This window comes from Acipenser ruthenus, chromosome 10 (genome assembly GCF_902713425.1).
Source record: "Acipenser ruthenus chromosome 10, fAciRut3.2 maternal haplotype, whole genome shotgun sequence".
In the NCBI taxonomy this organism is placed as follows: Eukaryota; Metazoa; Chordata; class Actinopteri; order Acipenseriformes; family Acipenseridae; genus Acipenser; species Acipenser ruthenus.
This window is the reverse complement of record NC_081198.1, coordinates 16,825,709-16,848,612: the sequence shown is the minus strand read 5'-3', so window position 1 is coordinate 16,848,612 and position 22,904 is coordinate 16,825,709. Positions and strand designations below refer to the sequence as shown.

Here is a 22,904-nt window from a genome sequence, read left to right as displayed (position 1 = left end):
AGAGAGAGAGAGAGAGAGAGAGAGAGAGAATGATTTGCTATTTATCAAAGAATTTCAATGGATTGAGAGTGAATAAAATATTGCATAGGGCCACTTATTTATTTTATTTAAAAAAATAAAAAAAGTAAGGATAACACAGAAAAATCAAGCCATAAGCAAAGCAAATAGGTAAAACTCTTTTTTTTTTTTTTACAGAAACATTATTTAATTGACATGCAGTCATCCTTTTTATTGAAATTCAGTTGCATATTAATAAACATTACATAGATATGTAATAAGGAAGTGTAACCAAATAACAAAGATTGGTATTATTCGAAACCTTAATAACATATATTTATTTGGTGGAGCAGCAAACTACGTACCAATATACACTATGTTGAAACATACTCAACATACATAAACAAATAGCAATGTCAGTATAATGTGGCTGAAGTTTCATAGTTTTGTATTAACACCAGTGGAAACTGTAAAGTGGGGAAGAACAGGATGCCTGAGTGTAATCTGGACAGATTGGTACTGTGTAGGATGAGTGGTGTTGGGTTAATGTGCAATAATGTCTCAAAGATGGAAGCTCACAATAGGGCCAATCTGAGACAGGACTAGTACCGTACATAGGAGTAAAGAAGACACAAGCAGCCAGCAAATGAAGGCAATACACATGCCAGCAAATAAACTCCAAAAAATCAAATGTATTCACATAACCTAAAGACAGTTTTTTAAGAGTGTTTTATATATATATATATATATATATATATATATATATATATATATATATATATAATTAGGTGTAACAGCTCTAAGCAGACTTGAAAACTAAACAGACAGTTCTACCCTCTCTGTCCTTAAGAAAACATTTCCTTAAACAGTCCTTAAACTGTTTCTCTTTCTATGAATGTAAAGGTTATTTTTTCCTATGAAGACATATTTTTAACAACGTTATCCCTAACACAGTTATTACTTTACATTGCCCAAATAATAATTTTGAAGCTTGTATTTCAAAGATATTTTGTTTTTATTTCTCTCTTTCTTTTTTTTCCCCTTAAACCCTAAATTCTTAATTTTTCCAAAACGGGTTTGATATTTAGCATTTATTTTGGTCTTACAATCTATTTGTCTCTTTGACTGAACTGCTAGCCCTAGTAATTTGCCATTTGCCTTTTATAGACAAGACCTCTAAACTCTTTTCACTTCCTGTGAGACTGAAGATTCTGCCAGGTAAAAAATGTGTTTTTGAAAACCTTTTTCCCCTTATAGACATGATTTGACAGGAAATCTTTGAAAGGCAGCTGTAGCTAAGTGCCCAGAGATTTCATCTGTCTTCTCTTGCTTGAGGAAATGCTGAGCATAGACTTCCTATTAGACAAAACACATGAAGCACCAAATCCCCTTAACAGTCATCTTCGGCCTACTCCTAGGCTGACAGTTTTCGGCGTCCTAGTCTGTCAAACAGGGCCTGTTACTGAGGAACCTACTTCTGGGACCTAAGCAAAAAAACTTTTTGACAGCACTTTAAGAAAATTCACTATATTGTCAGCATTCTCAAGATAACTGGCACAATACATTTTGTATGTGCTAATCAGGATAAAATGTATAATCCCAAGCAGACACTAATTTACACGGCTTTTGCTTTTGCTGTGCTGCATTGACATAAACTTCTTCCTTTATGGACTGTTTCTGTCAATCTGTTTGATTGGTTGAAATCTAGCAATCATTAGCTACAGGATAATAACACTCCATAAGCTGGTATCAGTGACAGGTGTCCAATCTGGATTTTAAACTGTTCCTTTGGGAATCAAAATGCCAGCTTGCAATAATTCTGCAGGTGCCTTAACAGCTGCACAATCAAAACTGTTAGATGCAATAGGCAAGGATTGCAACAACAACAAAAAAAACACACAGTTTTAATGTGTAAAGATAGTTATTGATATGAGCTCTCCCAGTCCAAATATGTGTTACAAAATCTCTTGATTTATATACTGTACAATTTTCTATCATGCACAATAAAAATGCAAATATCTAATGCACACCTTTAAATCCAGATTAACTGTTCGTACAAAGTATATGCCTTCATTCAGAGAAATTGTTTTTATAATAAGGTAGTGAGGAAAAACAATCAAAAATGTACAAACTTATATAAAAAACGTACTAACCTTTTTTTAACACGGAGTTTAGTGCACCACACCTTTTGAGTTGAAAACTGAAAACAACAGTATCACTAACACAGAAGAGTGAAGGAAACTCTACAAGTCTAGTAGCCGAAATAAAGATACATCATAGAGACAGTACCACTTCAGTATGTGCTGTTCAGGTTTTTGGTGTCATCTACAATCGTTTCAAAATTTAAGCCATGATTGCATTTGGAACTAAGAGGAAAGCAGTTGGTTACCACCAGACGTGATAAAGAAGCCACTGGCACCTGATAGAATGACCAGGAAGGTAAACGTATTACTGAAAAAGATACAAGGAAATATGTTCCTTCAAATTTTCTTAGGAAGCATTTTTGAGAGACATTTTCCAGCTGGGGAGTTCTAAATGGGAAGAAAGCATTCATTGTGTTGAGTGTTGGTGAGGTGAAAATACGTACACATAAATACAATTGTTAAAGACCAGATTTACTCCGGGAAATGTTTTTCTTGCTTCTGGAAAAAAGGAAACAAGGAAGTACTGTAACTGTAAGTTATGTTTGTTAATTTTTGTTTCTTTAAAAAAGTCCATGACTTCAGTCATTTTTAGTAACAAAATGCAATTTATAAAAAATATTTGGTGATTGTCAAGTATTTTTGTTTTTCAGGAATAGCAATGCGGTCAGTATTGTCCATATTGCACCTATCAAATCACATATTCAGATTGGATACAAAACACGTCGGTGGGTTTGTGCTTCTGATTGATTGGAGAAGACAACATGTCCCAATCAAAAGCCTGAATGAAAGTCTCAAATTACAACACACAGGATGTCAAGAGGTTTAATTATATTGGACCTCATTTCCATAGAATTATGATTCAGTGACAATTACTACAGCACTGCTAAAGCAAAGGCGCATGGGGGAACACTATAGTGACTGTAATTGTAAACTTAGAAGGAAAAGCAAAACTTAAATGAAAAGTTCTGCAAACCGTGTGTATGAATTGGCTGTAACGCATTACAATTCAACTTGATTCCTCTGCACCACGGTCCTTCCACCACTTTGTGCATAATGTTACACCATGTGACTAATCACAGTATGAATGCCCTTTTAAAAAGGCTTCTGTGTCTCCTAAATAAGGAGCTCACTGCTAATTTGTCTACCAGACGCCAGCTTAATTGCATTTGAAATGAATGGTCTGCTTTCCTGGCCAACACTGAAATGAGACAACAACAATGTTCACTGTCCAGCAATGCTGAGTGCCTCGCAATGGATTCAAAAGTAAACCGTTCAATAACCATTTTCAATCTCACACCTATGGATTTGCCTTCAACCAGTGCAAAACACTGCTGTGGTATTCATAATTAGAAGGAGGAAAAAAGTCCTGCAGAGTATCTATTTTTTTCAAAGCAGTAGGTCACATTTAATGTAAAATGTTTCCACTCCTCCAGTGCAATCATGTGCTGAAGTTTTGCATAATATTAAGAATGCACACCATGATTTATGATAATGTGCATTATCGATCACATAAGGAATTATTTAGCAATTCAATATCAAAATGATGTACTCATTATTTAGGCGCCATGCATGATTCTAAGCCAGGGAGATTAGTTCTGTAAGTTCTTATGATAAATCCAAAATGCAGAGGATTTTTTTCTTAATGATAAAAAACACATTTCACTGATGTCAATATTGTTAGTAATTAAATGTCAATGGCCAGCTAATGCACAAGCTTGTCTATAAAATGTTCCATAACCCCTTTAAAAGTATTTGACTTTTACAGCCCAAAAGACTTTCCTCTCACAGAAGAGTACAAAATCTAAATAAGGCAGAAATAAAATGCTAATTCCTTATATTTCATGGCATAACATTGCATTACTATTAGGGGTGTGCAGAGAACCCATTGCTTGTACTCGGAATCCTACTATTACTTGGAAAGCAATACTGGTACGAATACTCAGACTCAGATTTCACTCGGAAAATGTCATCGGAAGTGGGCAGGGCTAAAACCAGACTTGTCGTTAAAATGCATCTCTGGCCCTTATTTTCACCCAGAAAGTGGCCAGGTAGTGGTTCAAGGTTTATTTAACAAGAATTTTGATCATTTCAAAGTCCTAATGTGTCATTTTAACTGTTGTTGAGCAAGAAGAATTTTATTATAAAAATGACTGTATATGGGATCTCGTATGTGATGGGCTGGCGATCAATGTACAGTTGAAGTGGAGACCACTTTGACCAGACTGCAAATCTGGAAGATGTATTTATTTATTCTAATTGGTTTACTAGTTATTTTGGAGATTATTGTGACGGGGCGGGGGGGTGCTTGTGTACACTACAGTACAGTGTATGATGTAAGTATGATGAGAGCAATCAGAGAAACCAACACATCTGCAAGACATACTGTTGAGTCTTTGAGTGTTATTGGGGGATTTTAGGTAATTATTGTGATAGAGGTGCTTGTGTGCAAAAAAGCATGGAGCACTTTAAATAAGAACGTCAAAAAAAAAAACACATAACCAACAACACATACAGACACATAGCTTATTAGGTGTTGTCTGTGTGTACTACTGTGCAACATTCAATACACCGAATATCAAATAAACAAGGACAATTATATATAGATAGATAGATAGATAGATAGATAGATAGATAGATTTAGAAACCTTGGTTATATTTGTCTAATGCAAGGAAAGGAAGATCAAATTTAAAGACACCGCGCCACAAGAACATTGTATCTTTTTACATCACAAGGAACTCCAAATATATCTCAGCTTTGTTATGATAAAAAAGCCCTGTCCTTTTACAAGACTATATACTATTGCTTTCCTTTATCAACAGAATGTATAACAAGTAGCTTCTTAGTGTGTAAAAAATAGCAGGCTTTACGAGATGTATGTACATTGGACATCTTTCAACAAGACAACTACAGACACCTAGATACATGGCTGCTTTCCTTTTCAACAAAATGCATGCAGTCGCAGTAAATTAGCTTCTGTTTATTCTGTAACCCCTTGCCTAGACAAAGACAGAGAAACTGTAACCCATACAGACCCCCCAAAAACAGACAAAACTCCTGAAATACCAACACAAAGACACCTTTAAAAAGTATATGCTATGGGTTTTTTTTTTTTTTAATTATTGACAAATTAAAACAAAATTAGTTTCACAAACATGTGCACACTGACATAATAATAACCTTTAAAAGGTCTAAAATCCCAAATAAACCTAACTAATATGAACCAAAAAAAATTTTTCAAAGTGTATGTATGTAGGAAATTGCTGACATGCTGACAACATCTCTCCTCTAAAACGGCAAAGGGTCGTCCAAAATCATCATCTTTTTCAAGACCCCCTCCCAAAAAAAGAAAACATACATAAAAATGATGAAATCCAAAGCAGACCCCAGATTTTCTAAATACAATGTAAGTGCTCATAATGAACGTGGCTGGTTTACTGTATCCTATACTGCGCACAAACACACAGGCATTTAGGTAGTGCTGACTCCCTAAACCTTCATTAAAAAAAGACATCATATGAAGTGAAAAGCTGGAGCTGGTTGAGTCTGTTGGGCCTGTTAGTTACATGTATAGACACAATGTAAATGTGTACTGTATTTACAGATACAAATAAAAATAATGATGCAAAAATACTGAAAGAAAATAAAACATAAGTTGAGGTCCAGTTACAAAAAAAGAAGCTACTTTACAGTAAATCAGATGCTTCTATGAGCAGGTCAGTTTATTTTTAGCTGCTTCAATGTATTATATATATATATATATATACACATACACTACCGGTCAAAAGTTTTAGAACACCCCCATTTTTCCAATTTTTATTGAAATTTAAGCAGTTCAAGTCCAGTGAATAACCTGAAATGGTACAAAGGTAAGCGGTAAACTGCCAGAGGTTAAAAAAAAAAAAAGTTTAGGTTACCAAAAACTGAAAAATAATGTACATTTCAGAGTTATACAAAAAGGCCTTTTTCAGGGAACAAGTAATGGGTTAACAACTTACAGCTGTTCTGCAGCAATGGAAGTAAATTAAGCCTTGAAAGTTGATGCTAACAATTCCTACAGGTGTCCCAACTTTTGTTGATTACTTACAAACCCTCTGTCTGTATAAAAGCAGTGTTGGAACAGACTGTGTTACTACACCCTCTTAAGCATTATTTGGACAGTATTGTACTGCAGGAAGTAGTATATTGCTCTCATAATGGCGAGAAAAAGGCAATTAACAAAGGAAGACAGACAGACCATTATAACCCTTAAAAGTGTAGGTCTTTCCTTTAGAGAAATTGCAAAGAAAGCCAAGGTGTCAGTGAGTACAGTTTCCTACACCATCAAAAGGCACTTGGAAACTGGAGGAAACTCTGACAGGAAGAGGTCTGGCAGACCCAAAGCCACAACAGAATCAGAAGACAAGTTTCTGAGAGTCAACAGCTTGCGTGATAGGCGGCTCACAGGACAACAGCTTCAAGCACAGCTTAACACTGGTCGAAGTAAGCAAGTCTCAGTTTCAACTGTGAAGAGAAGACTTCGAGCTGCAGGTTTGACAGGTCGAGTGGCAGTAAGAAAGCCATTGCTAAGATGGCAAAATAAGAAAAAGAGGCTTGCCTGGGCCATGAAGCACCGCCAGTGGACTACTGAAGACTGGAAGAAGGTCTTATGGACCGATGAATCAAAATTTGAAATCTTCGGTTCATCACGCAGGGTTGTTGTACGCCGTCGAGTAGGCGAAAGGATGGTTCCTCGGTGTGTGACACCAACTGTCAAACATGGAGGAGGAAGCGTGATGGTCTGGGGCTCTTTTGCTGGATCCAGAGTCGGCGACTTGCACAAAGTGAGTGGCACCCTGAACCAAAACTGCTACCACAGCATTTTGCAGCGCCATGCAATACCCTCTGGTATACGCCTAGTTGGTCAGGGGTTCATCCTACAGCAAGATAATGACCCAAAACATACCTCCAGGCTATGTCAGAACTACCTTAGAAGAAAAGAACAAGACGGTAGGCTTCAAATCATGGAATGGCCAGCACAGTCTCCAGACTTAAACCCCATCGAGCTGGTTTGGGATGAACTGGACAGAAGGGTGAAAGCAAAGCAACCTACAAGTGCAACGCATTTGTGGGAACTTCTGCAACAGTGTTGGGAAGAACTTTCCAAACAATATTTGATTTCCATTGTAGAAAGAATGCCACGAGTGTGTTCGGCTGTTATAACTGCAAAAGGTGGCTAAATGCTTCCTGTAGTTCACAGCGCCGTGGAGGAACTTAGGCCCACTCCTCCATGCAGAACTGCTTCAACTCACTGACATTTGTGGGTTTTCGAGCATGAACTGCTCGTTTCAGGTCCTGCCACAACATCTCAATGGGGTTTAGGTCTGGACTTTGACTAGGCCATTCCAAAACTTTAAATTTCTTGTTCTTCAACCATTCTGATGACAACTTGCTTGTGTGTTTCGGATCATTGTCTTGCTGCATGACCCAGCTGCACTTCAGCTTCAGCTCACGGGCGGATGGCCTGACATTATCCTGTAGAATTCTCTGATACAGAGCAGAATTAATTGTTCCTTCAATGATGGCAAGGCGTCCAGATCCTGATGCAGCAAAGCATCCCCAAACCATGACACTACCACCACCATGCTTGACCGTTGGTATGAGGTTCTTACTGTGGAATGCAGTGTTTGGTTTTCGCCAGACATAACGCACCGTCAGCCAGAAAGTTCCACTTTTGACTCATCTGTCCATAGAACATTGTTCCAAAACTCTTGAGGGTCATCCAGGTGCTTTTTGACAAACTTGAGACGAGCATTCATGTTCTTCTTAGTGAGCAATGGTTTCCGCCTTGCTACTCTGCCATGAATCCCATTTTTGCCCAGTGTCTTTCTGATGGTGGAGTCATGAACACTGACCTCAGCCAAGGCGAGAGAGGCCTGCAGATCCCTGGATGTTGTTCCAGGGTTCTTTGTGACTTCCTGGATGATTTTACGCCTTGCTCTTGTAGAGATTTTGGCAGGACGGCCACTCCTGGGAAGATTCACTACTGTCCCAAACTTTCTCCATTTGGACAATATGGCTCTGACTGTGGTTCAGTGGAGCCCCAGAGCCTTAGAAATGGCTTTGTAACCCTTTCCAGACTGATAGACATCAACAACTTTTTTTCCGGAGGTCTTCAGGAATTTCTTTTGTTTGTGGCATGATGTGCCTCTAGAACCTGTGTGCTGACAACTTCACTCTGATGGTAAGGGCCAAAGTTAGTCAGATGTATATTGGGCAGGGCTGGCCCAAATCAGGCCTGGTTGTTAACCAAAGTACTCAAACAGCTGACCTTAATTATCCCTTTAATTGGGTTGAGTTAACTCGGGGGGGCAATAACCTTTTCACAACTGAAGATTAAAAATTTGATTACCTTGCACACCAAAGAAATGAAAGAAGCACCAAACTTTGGTGACTCCCTCTATATACCCACAAAAAAATCTGAGCAAATACAATGTGAAACATGTGCAAAAATGGAGAAAATCAGACAGGGGGCAAATACTTTTTCATGGCACTGTATATATATATATATATATATATATATATATATATATATATATATATATATATATATATATATATATTCTCTCTTAATAATGAGTAATAGAAAAATGACTTGTGTATTACTTGTTATGAATACTCAATTGTGCGTGTACTCAGGCATACCCCTAATTACTATAATACTCTCTTCTTGTAGGGATCAAAAAATGCCTTTGTGTCAGATATTATTGGTTAAAATAACACACTTTAATTTGTGTAATAATTCAGTGAAGAGAAGTTAGAGTTTTCTGAAAAGTGCTGTTTTTGTTGAAGTTTATATGACTTGCAACAGTTAGTCCAATAACAAGATTCCAATAGGCCTATAGTATGTTTTCAGAAAACTGCTTACATGACTTTTGAAGTCTGAATTACTTTTCAGAAAGCTAAATTGTCCAAAATTGTGTCATTTGTGTTCTTGTGTGTGTCAGTGCACTGACTGAGTGTAAGTCCAGTTAATTCAATTTAACTGTAAATAAAACCGTGGTCTCAGTGAGCAATATCCTGGTTAACTAAATTAGCTGAGAAAAACTTACTGTCAAAGTGAATAATGAACAATATCTATTTAGATTGGATACATTGTATTAACTTTACCCAAGCTAAAATTCAAATCTGGAAGTTTGTGACATTTGTGCTTTTAAGTATTTAATCTTTTCCTGCAGTAACACTAACTTAGTGTCAGCTATTTATTTCATGTCCTATAAATCAAATTACCTTAAAGACAAGATGCATGCTTCACATTCATCCAGTTGTGTTCTGGGAGTCTGCAAGTATTAAACTGTATCCACTAAAACTGGGATTGGGTGATTTCACATCTTAACAAATTGCATCATAGGAAAATAAATTGATCTACTGTAGGTGTGTTTTCCGACAATAACTGATGACGTTTACCAAATGAAAAGGGCTGATATGTGTGGTAATGCACTTAAGAGAAAGCTATATCACAAGAGGCATGGCATTGATTTTTACTTATCCTTCTCTTTGGTCCTAATCCTACAAGGTCAAAGTCTGGGTAGTACTCTTCCTGAACTTCCTTTTGTGGCTGAGTTATAACAGCACAAACTCTTTGGTCATCACTCTGTATGAAGACAAGTGGACATGGACCTGCTTTGGCTAACCCTCTGCAGGGTCAAGCACACTGCCCTTAATGTAGAAACTTCCCTCCAAACAGATCTGCCAGTAATTTAGTGGAGAGAAAACACTTTAAAATAATATCCACACATCTACAGTATATGAATCACAGTGGATTAGCAGTTATTTCTAGGGTACAGTAGTTAGTTGTTATTTTGTTGAAACATTGCATTTACAATATAAACTGCTATATATACTGCGCAGAAGTGAAACTGCCGATCTGAAATGGAAGTTAGTTCATTGTTGAGGTAGCATATTGTAATCTGCGCACCCTGTTCATGGGGAGAGTTTTACTTGCATCATTGAGAAAAAAACAGCATATAAATCAGCACACTAGTCTCTGTCTCCTCCTTTAATAATAGTGTAACTTATATACAGTATAAGTACACAACATTAGCAATGAGTACATTGAGTGGATTATGGTTTGTGGAGGTAAGAGCATATGAAAGACCTTAGAGATGCTTCAGCGAGGGAGGTCACGTGGGCTGCTTACCTTTGCAGGCAGGTCATTCACCAAGAGAACTAGAAGCCACCCTTATGTCTGGTGTCATTGTGTGGCTGACAAATAAACAGGGATCCTAGTTCTCAGATAAATAAATCTGCATTATGCCGCATTTAAAATAAAAGGCTAAAATGCAGCCACCCCCCCCCCCCCCCCACATTATAAGATATGCAAACAGTACTATTGAATAACAGTTAACAGAGAAAGTTAACAGGAAGTTAAATGCTCACCAGTTCCATTAATCAATAATATAGACAAATTTACCATTTGACTTTAAGGATTACAAATACTTCTTTGTAGTAATAATAAAAAAAACAAAAAATAGTATTCAGAGCAGTTTATCTCGGAGTCTTTGTCACCTGGATGGCTATTGCCAAAATCATTAACTCGATCTTTAAGAGGGATTTTTATCGTTTATGGAAACTGCAGCTACATTTCAACATGAATGTGAATCAGTTTTATTGAACAAGTATGTTTATGTAAATGTAAAGCAAAATTGCCTGTGTTGATGATTATATGATAAATGTCAGTGGGGTAGCCAGGATTGTGTTCTGGTGGGGGGGGGGGGGGGGGATTGGAGATTTTTGCAGATGGGTAATAATTTAGTAATTAGGACTGTCAATTAATCGCAGATAACTTCATTTTTGGGGAGATTAATTCACACTCCTGTCTTGTCCCTTTTAGCAATATTATTTATTTCTTTGGCACAAGTTTGTTGTTTTTAGTTACAGCATTAGAATACAGAGCTCAATGACATTTGCTCAAAGTACCCCGTACTAACGATCTCTCCCCCTCGTCCCAAGGCATCGGCAAACTTCCCACAGTCCAGCAGCCACGTCACAGTGCGTAAGGTCTTCCAGTTAAAGCTACAGCAGCATTAGCTGTGCAGTACAAAACAGAGTTCCAACTAATCGTTTTTGGTGTATTAATTCTACACTAATAACATTATTAAAATCATCTGAACAGTGCAAATACTGTAACCTGGCTAAAACAATAGAAAATACATTCCAACATTACAATACCATCAGTAATAAAAAACTTAAATGAGATCGATGCAGTAATTGTATCAATTAAATATGCAATTAAAACCAAGATTAACTGAGATTCTTTTTTTATCTCAAAATGAATTGTGATTAATTTTTTAATCGCTTGACAGCCAAGTAATAATTTATAAAAATGTTCCTATAAGTAAAAATTAACTACACTCCAAACTTGCAATGTACTTGAAATTGCCCTATTAAGAACCATGATGTGTCAGCTCACAATCACATTTAGAACCACTACTATGCAGTTAGCAAACATACAAATTAAATAACAGAAAGAATAACCTACCTTCTCTGATGTTTAGATCCCCAAGTCCATCCTCCTGTTTTTTATTGCAAACTTGTCAACTACTTAGGTCTCGGGTTTACAACAGCCATTTAAAGCATGATTCGCATGGGACTAAGCAGGTCCTCAGAGTTGGTCAGAATCAGAGGACGTCTATTAACCTCCCAGACATGGATTAGCTTTTATCAGGGAAAGTCAGTAAATTCTAAATGAAATGCAATGTTGTGGCCAGAGAAGGTGCTTTGTGCATGATTTGTAAACCATGAACTGGGTTTAAATAACTAATTTCGTTGGACCTTTTTTCCAAAGACTACAATAAACATTTCGTACTTTGAGTGTATATATTTCCATACATATCTTGAAATGCACCATTAAAAGCATTAATTTTATAAGAGTCTGCAATTTTGTAATTTTGGCCGTCCCCCGAGGCCATAATGTCTATATTAATCTTCAGCTTGGATGTCTCATCGCACGTCAGTTTGAACAGTACGTGCACACTCCAATCAAAGGAGTCAAAGGCTGAATCAGGTGTAAAAATGAAGGGACTCTGCCCAATCACAACTAGATATATGTTTGACTGATCTTTTTTTTATTTGTATTTTTTTTTTAAGTGTGCTTAGGCGGGCAGCGAAGCAAACAGCTTATGGGTCAGAGCTTACATTGGCTGGGATGTTTTTCTCCCATGTCGTTGACATGGTAAGTGTATTGCTTTGGTTATCAAACAAAAATCCTCAGGTGTAAAACAAAAACATCTCCGACAACGTAGAAAATCAATGTTTTTCCGCATTATTCCACACCAAATGGATTCCTAGGATCCCTGCTAGTAAGTCATGTGCAGTACTCTGGCTTACTGTGTGCTGGTATTAGAGACAGTGGTGTTGTGATTCAATTCCACATTTCTCTCTGGTTTTCTGCAATTATGTATTCTATATATTGACTTATAATGTAGGAAGCAACTGTCAATGCTGAGACCCAAGGTATTATTATTTATTTCTTAGCAGACGCCCTTATCCAGGACGACTTACAATTGTTACAAGATATCACATTATTTTTACATACAATTACATTATTTTCTTTACACATTATTTTTACATACAATTACCCATTTATACAGTTGGGTTTTTACTGGAGCAATCTAGGTAAAGTACCTTGCTCAAGGGTACAGCAGCAGTGTCCCCACCGGGGATTGAACCCACGACCCTCCGGTCAAGAGTCCAGAGCCCTAACTGCTACTCCACACTGCTGCCCCATATATTAACATACTGTAGTAGCTGGATTTTGTGAAATGATGAAACTCCCACATTAAGCACAAATGTAGAGCAATACTTATTCATCAATGACTGACTGCCTCAGTCTGGCATTCCCTTTAATTGCAATGCAGAAATCAGTTCATTAGTGGTGGCACAACTTAATCAATGGGTTCCCATTAAACTACACATCCAACAGCTAAGTAATGAGCTTGACACAATCCCATTAATTCGGTGTCAATAAGCAAACAAGATGCAGTGTAAGAACGTATCTATGTAAAGGCTGCGAATGGCGTGCAACTGTCAGTTAAATTGGTATTTCAAGATAAAGCTTCAAAGCTAAGGTGTTTAAAGGATTATTTAGTTACTCTCCTTTTGTGCAACTGTTCTAGTATTGGGAATTTGGAAGTCAGCACAGTTGATACTTTAGTGAAGTACTGTAAGATTACTGTGGAAAACTGGTGAGCATTTAACTTCCTGTTAACAGTCTATTTCACACCCTGTGGGATTTGTAAAATAATCGGAAATTCTGTATAAAGTGTTGCAATAATACTGTGTGTGTAGGTCTAACAGTGGTTCTCACTATAATTCTGGGGACACAAAATAAAACAAGCCAATTGATTTCAAAAGGAATAAATTACTTGATTTGATAAAAAATAAAGGATTAATGATGTTCTGTATATTTATGCTTTTTTTTTCTTTTCATGTGGGCTGGTTATCAATTATAGGGTTTATGTCAACAACACTGTACTAGTAGTCTCAATTCTCCCCTCCACAGTCAAATATAGATGTATATTTGACTATAAGTTCCCGTATAAAGTACGTCAATTATTATTATTGTTATTATAGTTACAATTAAAAATACATAAGCCACAATTAAAGATACATAAGCCAGATCACATACTTTGAGCTGAATAGTTTTTTTAAGTTTGGTTTGTGTATGTAAATAATCTATGGCATACCACTTGCTGTCAAAAGCACAAAACATATACTTTCATTGCTCCTCATGTTCAAGAGAACCTCATTATCAACCCAGCTTGCTTTTTCTTTTTCTCTTTTAACATATTTCAAGGAAGGAACGTTATACCTATTATGTGGTTAATTGGGCTTAGTTGAATATAGCATTTGGAAAACTGTACTTAAATCGGACACTTGGACATTTACATGGCCTCTTTAGGTGCATAATTCTTTTGAATATGGGGCCCAGTATTTTTAGTGTTAGTCACGTCTTGCCATCAGGAGCATAAGCAATGATGTTGGTTTTACAAGCACACAGCCAATTAACAAGCAAGTTAACCCATATAGAAAACAAGTTTGAACAGCTGTGCAGAGGCCAAACTTGTGGATCCACAAAGAAAAAGAATAATCCTAGCTGCATACTGCTGTCTGCTGTGGTGCAGTCTGCTGTGTCTGTCTCCGATTTCTCAGTCCGACAAAATCATTTTCAACATTTTTAGACACCACTTTATTTTGGTAATTGCCAGACGATCCCTTTCTTGTGCGTGAAAGTGTGTACTTATCAAGGATCCCTTACCAGGCATGCACAGCGCGACCCTACATAGAAACTGTTTCTGCAGGTCTTTTTTTTTTTTTTTTATTAAAATGTTTTGAAGCCTTAATAATGTATTTTCATCCAGACATTATATATATGTGTGAATGTTCCATCAATTGATTTGTGAGAGAAATAAATGTTGGTGTTTGTAAGCAAAATGTAAGGTAAATAGTGATTTTGTGGGGGGGGGGGGGGGGAGGGGGGTTGGGGGGGGGGGGCTTCTTCAGGACTGTGAGAGAGACAGGATTTTCAACATAATTAATGTATCCCTCAATAAAACCTGTTTTTCTGATGAGTTCTTGGTATTTGAGTCTCTCAATTAGCTAAAGCATTAATATCACCTTGAGGTATCCCAATGGGATCTAAAAAGCTCCACGAAGGCTGAAAGGGGCTGCTCTTGAAGTAAAACACAACACACACTTTTAAATCTGGTTTGCATAAAGCCTTGACCTACATTACACATGCCTGCTGGCTGATATGGTTTGTGCTACTTTTAAAGTATTTTTCAGAAAACACTGCTTTTTCAAAGTAATGCAGAATGACATGAGTCAGATAACAACTAGCAGTAATTACACATTAAGTGCTATGCAATTCAGAAGCACCGTAATAGGTATTACTATTGCATTAACATGTTTGTACTTTTTTTAATAGTGACAGACCATTTTTTCTTTTTTTTTACAAATAGTGCAAATTTTGTTACAAGCTTACTTTGGCCTAAAGCTAAAGCATAGGGACTATTTTGCACTGGTGAAAGGATGCATTCAATGAAATGTTTTCTTAAACAAACAAACATTTTATAACAGCAATACGACAGTCCAGGTTGTGGAAAACATACGATGACTTGGTTATATGTGCGATAACTGTTGCTCAAACACAACCTTTACAACCAATCAGATCACTCCACTGTCGTAGGTTATGTCACAATACACTGCAGCTGTGGTTTCTGTAGTATATGAAATGGAACTAGTTTAAGCTAAAAATAAAAATAAACATTCAATCACTACGGCAACCATTGAAACTACCACAAAAGAGAGCAAAGTACAAAACAAAAAGGTGTACATTTATTCAGATATCCAAGTATAAAAAAGCAAAGAAAAAGTAAGCAGAACATATTTTAAGGAATTTTTCTATAAAATAATGGTGTATAAGACGATTATTATTTTTAGGTTCTGAATTCGAAATATTTACCTGTTTGTATACCGCACTTAAACAAAGTATTGCTTAAATAAATGAGTAATAAAGACTTTAAACCCTATAGACAAGCTATAAGACGACGTTTATATTAAGATACTTAAAAACACACATCAAGAGAGATGGGAAAATGTTGCATCTTATCTGAAAGAATAATCTTGAAGTCACAGGTATTACTGTTGACAATTCAAGGGGAAGTCACACAGGGCTTTGGGAGATTAATTCTAAATGTACTACATATGCATTTGCAATCGCAGATAAAATATATGAAATGCGGGAATGTCTTTACTTGTTAGCTATTCGCATGTTCTCACTGCTGTGCAGCTGGGCTTCCACGTCAACTCTTTTGTACTGGATATCATGGCATTTCATTGAATAGTATTTAGTTAAAACAGTTACACCTGTCTTAAGATAGCATATTGTGCACAACCATATTAGCAAGTGTTAATTAATGAGTCCTTTGGGAACAGATGTGACTCCTTTAAAACCATTAATATCAGAATATTCTTCAGCAGCTTGTTCTTCCAATCAGTCAGGGGACTTACATTTATATTCCAGATCCAACCTATTCTAAATGGGAATTCCAGTCTTGTAAACTCCTGAGTTGAAGAACTGGAAATATGAGATCTGAAATACTGAATAGAAAGAAAAAAAAAACACTGTTCCTTATTTTCCCATCTTGGTATAGTTTCAGTGTGTATAAATAAACACAGTAAAACCTTAGTTTGCTGACATGAATAAAGGTCTCTTTTTTCTTTTCAGAACACTACTAGCAAGTTCACCTCTTAATACAGTACATGCATAATGCATTCAGTCACTTGATATGACTTCTCACCCCATATGGAACAATGGCCTTTTGAAAAGCATCGGAACCCACACATAGTCCCATTTAAAAAAAATACTAATTTGGGGCTTGACACGGTCCAGACTAAATTAGATTAAACAAGACTGTTTGTTTAGGGTTCAAGCATTCTCACAGACACGCACAAGTATATTATTTGCCATTGCGACCGGATATGTTGTACACTTACAATTAATCCCAAATGAGACTTTCCCTTCAATTGAAAGATGACACATAACAATGCTAATATAACAACCCTCACAAGCACCGGCATGGTGATACTCCTAGAATTATATTGCCTAACACTGGGACACTCCACCTGTCAACCCAACAGCACCTCAAAACAGACAGCTGCATTTATATATTCTGTATCTGTGGACTTTTATTTTGTAGCATAAAAACATGATGCCATATAATTACGTGTGTGTGTGTGTGTGTGTGTGTTGGGGGAGGGGTGCTCAATTAAAATATATACATACCATTTTTTACTGTTTCCCCTGTAAAGCAACTGTAGAGCAAGCGAGACAGCGAGCGAGCAGGGCACTTGTTAGAGAATATTTACTTACGGTAATAATATAAAATGGCAATCTACAATATCGGGATTTTCTTGAGTCTCATTGGGAGATGGGACAATCATGCTCTAAATCGGGAGTCTCACGACAAAATTGGGAGACTTGGCAGGTATGTAATTTAACAACAACAACATTTTATTTACATAGGGCCTTTCATAGCAACTATCCCAAGGCACTTTACAAGATTTAAGCAAACAAAAAGAAAAAGTACAATTAAGTACAGTTAAAAGCCAGTTAAAAGTACAGTTAGATACAATTAAAAGCCAATTTAAAATAATAAGTTTTTAAAGAAGTTTTGAAAAACTCCAGAGAGTCTGAACTTTTAATATAATTTGGCAAGGAGTTCAAAGTCTGGGTACATAAACAGAAAAAGCCCTGTCACCCTGAGCGCGCAGCCTGGAGTTGGGGACAAGCAACAGACCAGCCTCATAGGAATGCAGGTTGGGAGCCAGGACATAGGGAGTAAGCAGGTCGGCAATATATGAAGGAGCAGTGCCAGTTAGAGCTTTATAGGTTAGCATTGCAATTTTAAAATCAATCCTAAAGTTAACAGGCAACCAATGGAGTTGACATAGTACAGGTGAAATATGATCACAAGCTTTTGATCTTGTTAGGATACGAGCAGCAGCATTCTGGACATATTGGAGCCTTAAAGCTTCCCATTTCCCATTTCTGAAAGAATAGTGTAAATATATACAAAAAAAAAGCACATAGAAAAAACAGCAAACATTTTCTTTACTGACGGACAACCTGTCAAATTTAGGAACATGGCAGCCGGTAAGTGACTGAACACATTGCATAGAGCTGCTCGATTTCTTTAAAATGTCATCAAGACACCAGCTGTATCAAAGACTGCTCTGTCCAGCACAAGAAGGGTCATTTTTTTTTTTTTTTTATTTGCTTATGCTGAAAATAGAATGTCTTTAAAAGGTGGACATAACATTTTTATTTACTGTTGTTCAAGTAAGTGTTTAAGAACATTAGCTGTTAATAACTAGAGAAAAATTATTTTGAATGTGACAACGCTATTTTTTTCTGCTTTAATAAATATTATGTTTAACATCTATTTTTAGATTGTGATGAGCCGTGAAATAAGACATGTTTTAGTGTGAAGAAATACAGCCAGGCCCATAATTAATACACCTATTTCATATGCTCCTTTCATTCTTAAATAAAAAAATGTCACATTGCATATCCATAAACTGGATATACAACTTCCACTTTACTTATTAGGGAAATAGAAAAATCTTGGCCTAAGTGCCTATATTGACACACTTTAATTCCTGAGTTGTTTAAATATTAAAGTTTTTTTTCAGAAAATGTTTCTAGACAAACTTTATACAATTCTTCAGAAAGAAAGTAACTAACTGCCAATACAACCCAATACATGGCCTGTAGTTGACCATAAATAGTTGAAGTCAAAGCTTTCCATAAAAGAACCGTTGATTTGATAGTTTGAACTTCCTGCCCCAGAGCTCCAGAGAGGTCTATACAGTGTTTAATCAGAGGTGGTCATATTATTAGTGTCTAAAAAACTCCTGGTATATATGTAAACACAGGATTTCCCCTGTGTCCTGCGGCATAGAAGGAGTTGGAGCATGATTACAATTACTTGCTTCAGTGCTTTCTGAGGTAAGAATCCAAACATTCTGCTGTATTAGATCAACAAAGAATTGTGGTTCACTTCATTGCAGTTAAAGATTAATGGACACCGTTGAGGCCACCTTGGAAATATCTCATAAAGTTAAGTAGCAAACTTAGCTGGTGTATTAATTGTACCATATCTCACTGCTTATTATGGCATGGAACATTGCTGCAGCACATCATATACTAACCTGATGTAGTGGCCAGGAATACAGAATATCAATAGTGCTAACGCATAAAAAACACGTGCTATTGAAGGGTTTTCCAGAAAACTGTTTTAAATTATCACACCACTTATAGAATGGTGCTCAATCAGTCTTTACTTGGCTTTGAGCTCCTTTGAGTATGTCTGGAGAAAAGTGCCAGGATGGAACAGCCATTCAGATCAGACACACCCAAGGTACTTTTTCTGTCTATATAAATGTGGAGTAGGTGTGGCTGGCAGAGTTGAAAGGTCACTTAGTCACATGATTTGAATGGAATGAGGAAGGCTGTCCAGACCCTGAACACAATAAAACAGTAAGAGAGATGAAAAAAAACAACCCCCCCCCCCCAAAAAAAAAAAACCCGAACAGGTAAAGCCTTTTTGAAGCTTCTTACTCATTAAATACAAGCAACGACAAAAATGGTGAATCACAGGTATGCTTAGTTAGCATTGTCCGAGTCGTGGTTTGATAAAAACGTAGTTTAATCATTGGAAGGCATGGGAAACTGCAAAATTACAATGTACTAGAAATTTACCAATATACAATTTTTGGCGGGACAGGATTGGTTGTCGGCTAGCAAAGTAGCTTTTTAATTATTTGATAACAAGACTGACTACTTCCTCTCTGAATGTCTCAGCTTTTTAGGAGTCACTATATACAAATCTATCTATCTATCTGTCTATCTATCTATATATATATGCAATTTAGGTAATCTGTGAAAATGACTTGAAGGTTAAATATACATATGTTTCCAGCATGTGCTTTTCTTAATCCATGTTAGATTTTTACTGTAAAATGAAAGCTATAATGTTAATATAAATATATAGTAGCTATTAATTGCAGCCAGAAGTCTTTTTATTGAGCAAAAAAAAGAAATGCAGTAAAAACATGAATATTTACAAGAATGTCTACACGTTACATGCATACATTATAAGCTTTATCCCATTGAATATGAACCATAAAGCATTCAAACCTTGACTACTTTGAAGTTGCCTTGTTCCTTTCTATTAATACATAATAGGGATGGTAAATGTTTTCATCAAATTGTCAAACATGCATCTCATTGCCATCAACCGCCTGTTTGTTACTTGTGAATTATGGTTACAAAACTAAGTAAAACAACTCAAGTGACCCAAAAACAAGACAAGCTGGGGATATTCATGCTTGTAAGTACTGTTTAGATTACTAGGGCCTGAAGCAGGGTAAGACAGACAGATTTTAATGAGCCATGGTACTGCATAAACATACCAGTCGATTACATTGTAAATGTATGTAGGTCTAACATGGAGAATGTGCTCCCCCATATTGTTGTTCACTGTGTTCATGAAAGACTTTTTTTTTCTAAATTACATTTACCTCACACTTTTTTTTTTTTTTTACTTTAGTGTTTGTAAACAAAGAACGTCTTGTGAATACCAAAACTAATCAAATGCTTTAAATACAGCATGGATACACCTTTTGAATAGGGCACACAGTTTCTGAAATAGACTTTATAATATAAAGATTTAGTGAGGACACACATATATATATATATATATATATATATATATATATATATATATATATATATATATAGTGGATATATATTAATGTTCAGGAGTTTGGAAACAACAAATGATTTACAGCAAGACTAGGGGTGGGGATTGTATTGCCCCTTTTTCCTCACTCAGAAACTTTACTTAATACATATCTTGGTATCCCTGAATAGATAATCATCTCCTATTTAAAAATGTGTTAACTATTTTAATGAGCAAGACATCTCACAAGTAGAATGGTACCACATTTTCTTACATCTTACCTTTTTGTTTGCAGAGACACTATTACAGTATCACAGATCCCTCTTTTCTCAGTTAATCACCTAGTTTTTTGAGGTACTGTATAGTGATCTTAACTGGAACATGTTTTGGGGGAAAAGTCTCAATTTCTGTTTCTACTGTGTTTAGCTTTTAAGATGGATTTTCTGGAGCTGTATCAAACAAATACAATCACATTCAGCACGCCTTTTCAACATGTGAATGGGGAATATCACTGAAATGCCTATCACTATGTGTCTAGGAGCAGTGTGGCTCTGTGGGTGGTAGGTTATGATCCCCAAACTTACAACTGCCCATGATATCCAAGACCTGATAATGTCAACCTGAGCCCTTTGTGGTTTGTCTACACACCCCTTAGGTTTTCCTTTAGCTCGAAGGTTAATAGTATTAGCTGAATGATACCCTTTCTGCTGATACCGAATATTCTATGGCGATGAGGTCTTTATATTTACATTTGAAACTTGCTTGGGTTCCCTTTCCTATTTTAAAATGTTCACATAAGTTGTTCATTATCGCTTAAGAGAAAAAAAAGGAAATAATGTTGAACTGCCTAAGTTAAAACACATTTGTCAGTTATATGCTGTAGATAGAGAGTATTTCCCAAAGCACAGCTCAATCAGGAAACTGCTGGTAATAAGTCTTGGTTATTATGAGTCATAACAAAAGGATATATATATATATATATATATATATATATATATATATATATATATATCCTGGTCAGAATCCGCAATCAGAAAAATGCCAGCTTGATTTCTTTGTGTTTATTGTTTCTTGGATGAAATTACATTAGCATAAAATGCAATTTAGGTAATCTGTGAAAATGACTTGAAGGTTAAATATACATGTTTCCAGCATGTGCTTTACTTAATCCATGTTAGATTTTTACTGTAAAATGAAAGCTATAATGTTAAATGACACTGTTGAATTAACATAGAAATAGTATGCAGAATGTCTTTCAGCAACATGTACATAAATCCACACACGCTTTTTATTTAAATTTTATATTTTAAATATTGTAAAATACATAGGATGTTTACAGAATTGCACGTGTAATATAAGCCTAATGTTTTTGTGATGCTGTAGTCCTTATCGTTGTATAGTCTAGGATATACATTTTAATCAGGTATGTAACTTAAAAGATAATGATCCTTAAAATTGTGCTTTGAAAGGTAACAGCAAAATTCATGCAAGTTAAAAAGTATTTTCGCTTTATTTTTTCCATTGGAATGCAGTTTGTATTATGCATTGTAGATTAAATGTGGATTTTAATCTTAAAGTCTGTCTTTGATAGTCGACAACCAATCTTTTCATCGATTATTTTATTAAAAGGTCAGGTGGACTGTATTAATAACAGTGTGGAGTAGTGGTTAGGGCTCTGGACTCTTGACCGGAGGGTTGTTGGTTCAATCCCAGGTGGGGGACACTGCTGCTGTACCCTTGAGCAAAGTACTTTACTTAGATTGCTCCAGTAAAAACCCAACTGTATAAATGGGTAATTGTATGTAAAAATAATGTGATATCTTGTAACAACTGTAAGTTGCCCTGGATAAGGGTGTTTGCTAAGAAATAAATAAATATTATATCTAAAGTACACAGCAGAGGCTGAATTTACAGTCGAAACTGAATTATTTTCATGATGTCTGCATATAATACAATTAATCATTTTCTGAAATGGCTTTGTACCATGCAGTAGTTGTGGTACAGCAATACTTCCTAAATAATTTCAATTATCCTTATAAATCAACTATCTGCAGACACCTAATGGTGTATAGTTTGTCACGTGGGGACTCGTGACAATGGTAGGTAATATTTAATAAATAACTAATGTTTCTCTTTTCCCCTCTTTATAGGTTCTTTAGATTTTGAGGTAACCATCCAGACCACTGGACAATGAGAGAGGAGGGACCACAACAGGTAAGAATCAAGTGTTTTTTTTTATTTTCCAACAGGCAATATTAAACAACAACACAGCAGAAATAAATTTTGACTAACAGCCACAAGAGGGCCAGGGTATAATAGAAAAGACAATATAAAACGAATATGTAATTTAACCCTTTGAGGACCAAGCATTTTTCAGGGGAATGCCTCCCCAGGACCAGATGTTTTTTGGCTGTCGTTGTCTCTCTTCCTATAAAAATTCACTAAAAATCTATTTTTACAGTAGCATCTTGGAAATTG

At 36.1% G+C, this 22,904-nt stretch overlaps 1 long non-coding RNA gene across 1 annotated transcript; it reads left to right on the top strand.

The window, feature by feature from the left end:
- The first annotated feature begins 17,088 nt into the window (after positions 1–17,088).
- On the top strand, positions 17,089–22,640 carry LOC131738095 (uncharacterized). The gene is made up of 2 exons (XR_009329615.1): positions 17,089–17,168; positions 22,577–22,640. It is a non-coding gene; the product is annotated as an uncharacterized LOC131738095 (long non-coding RNA).
- The last annotated feature ends 264 nt before the right edge of the window (positions 22,641–22,904 follow it).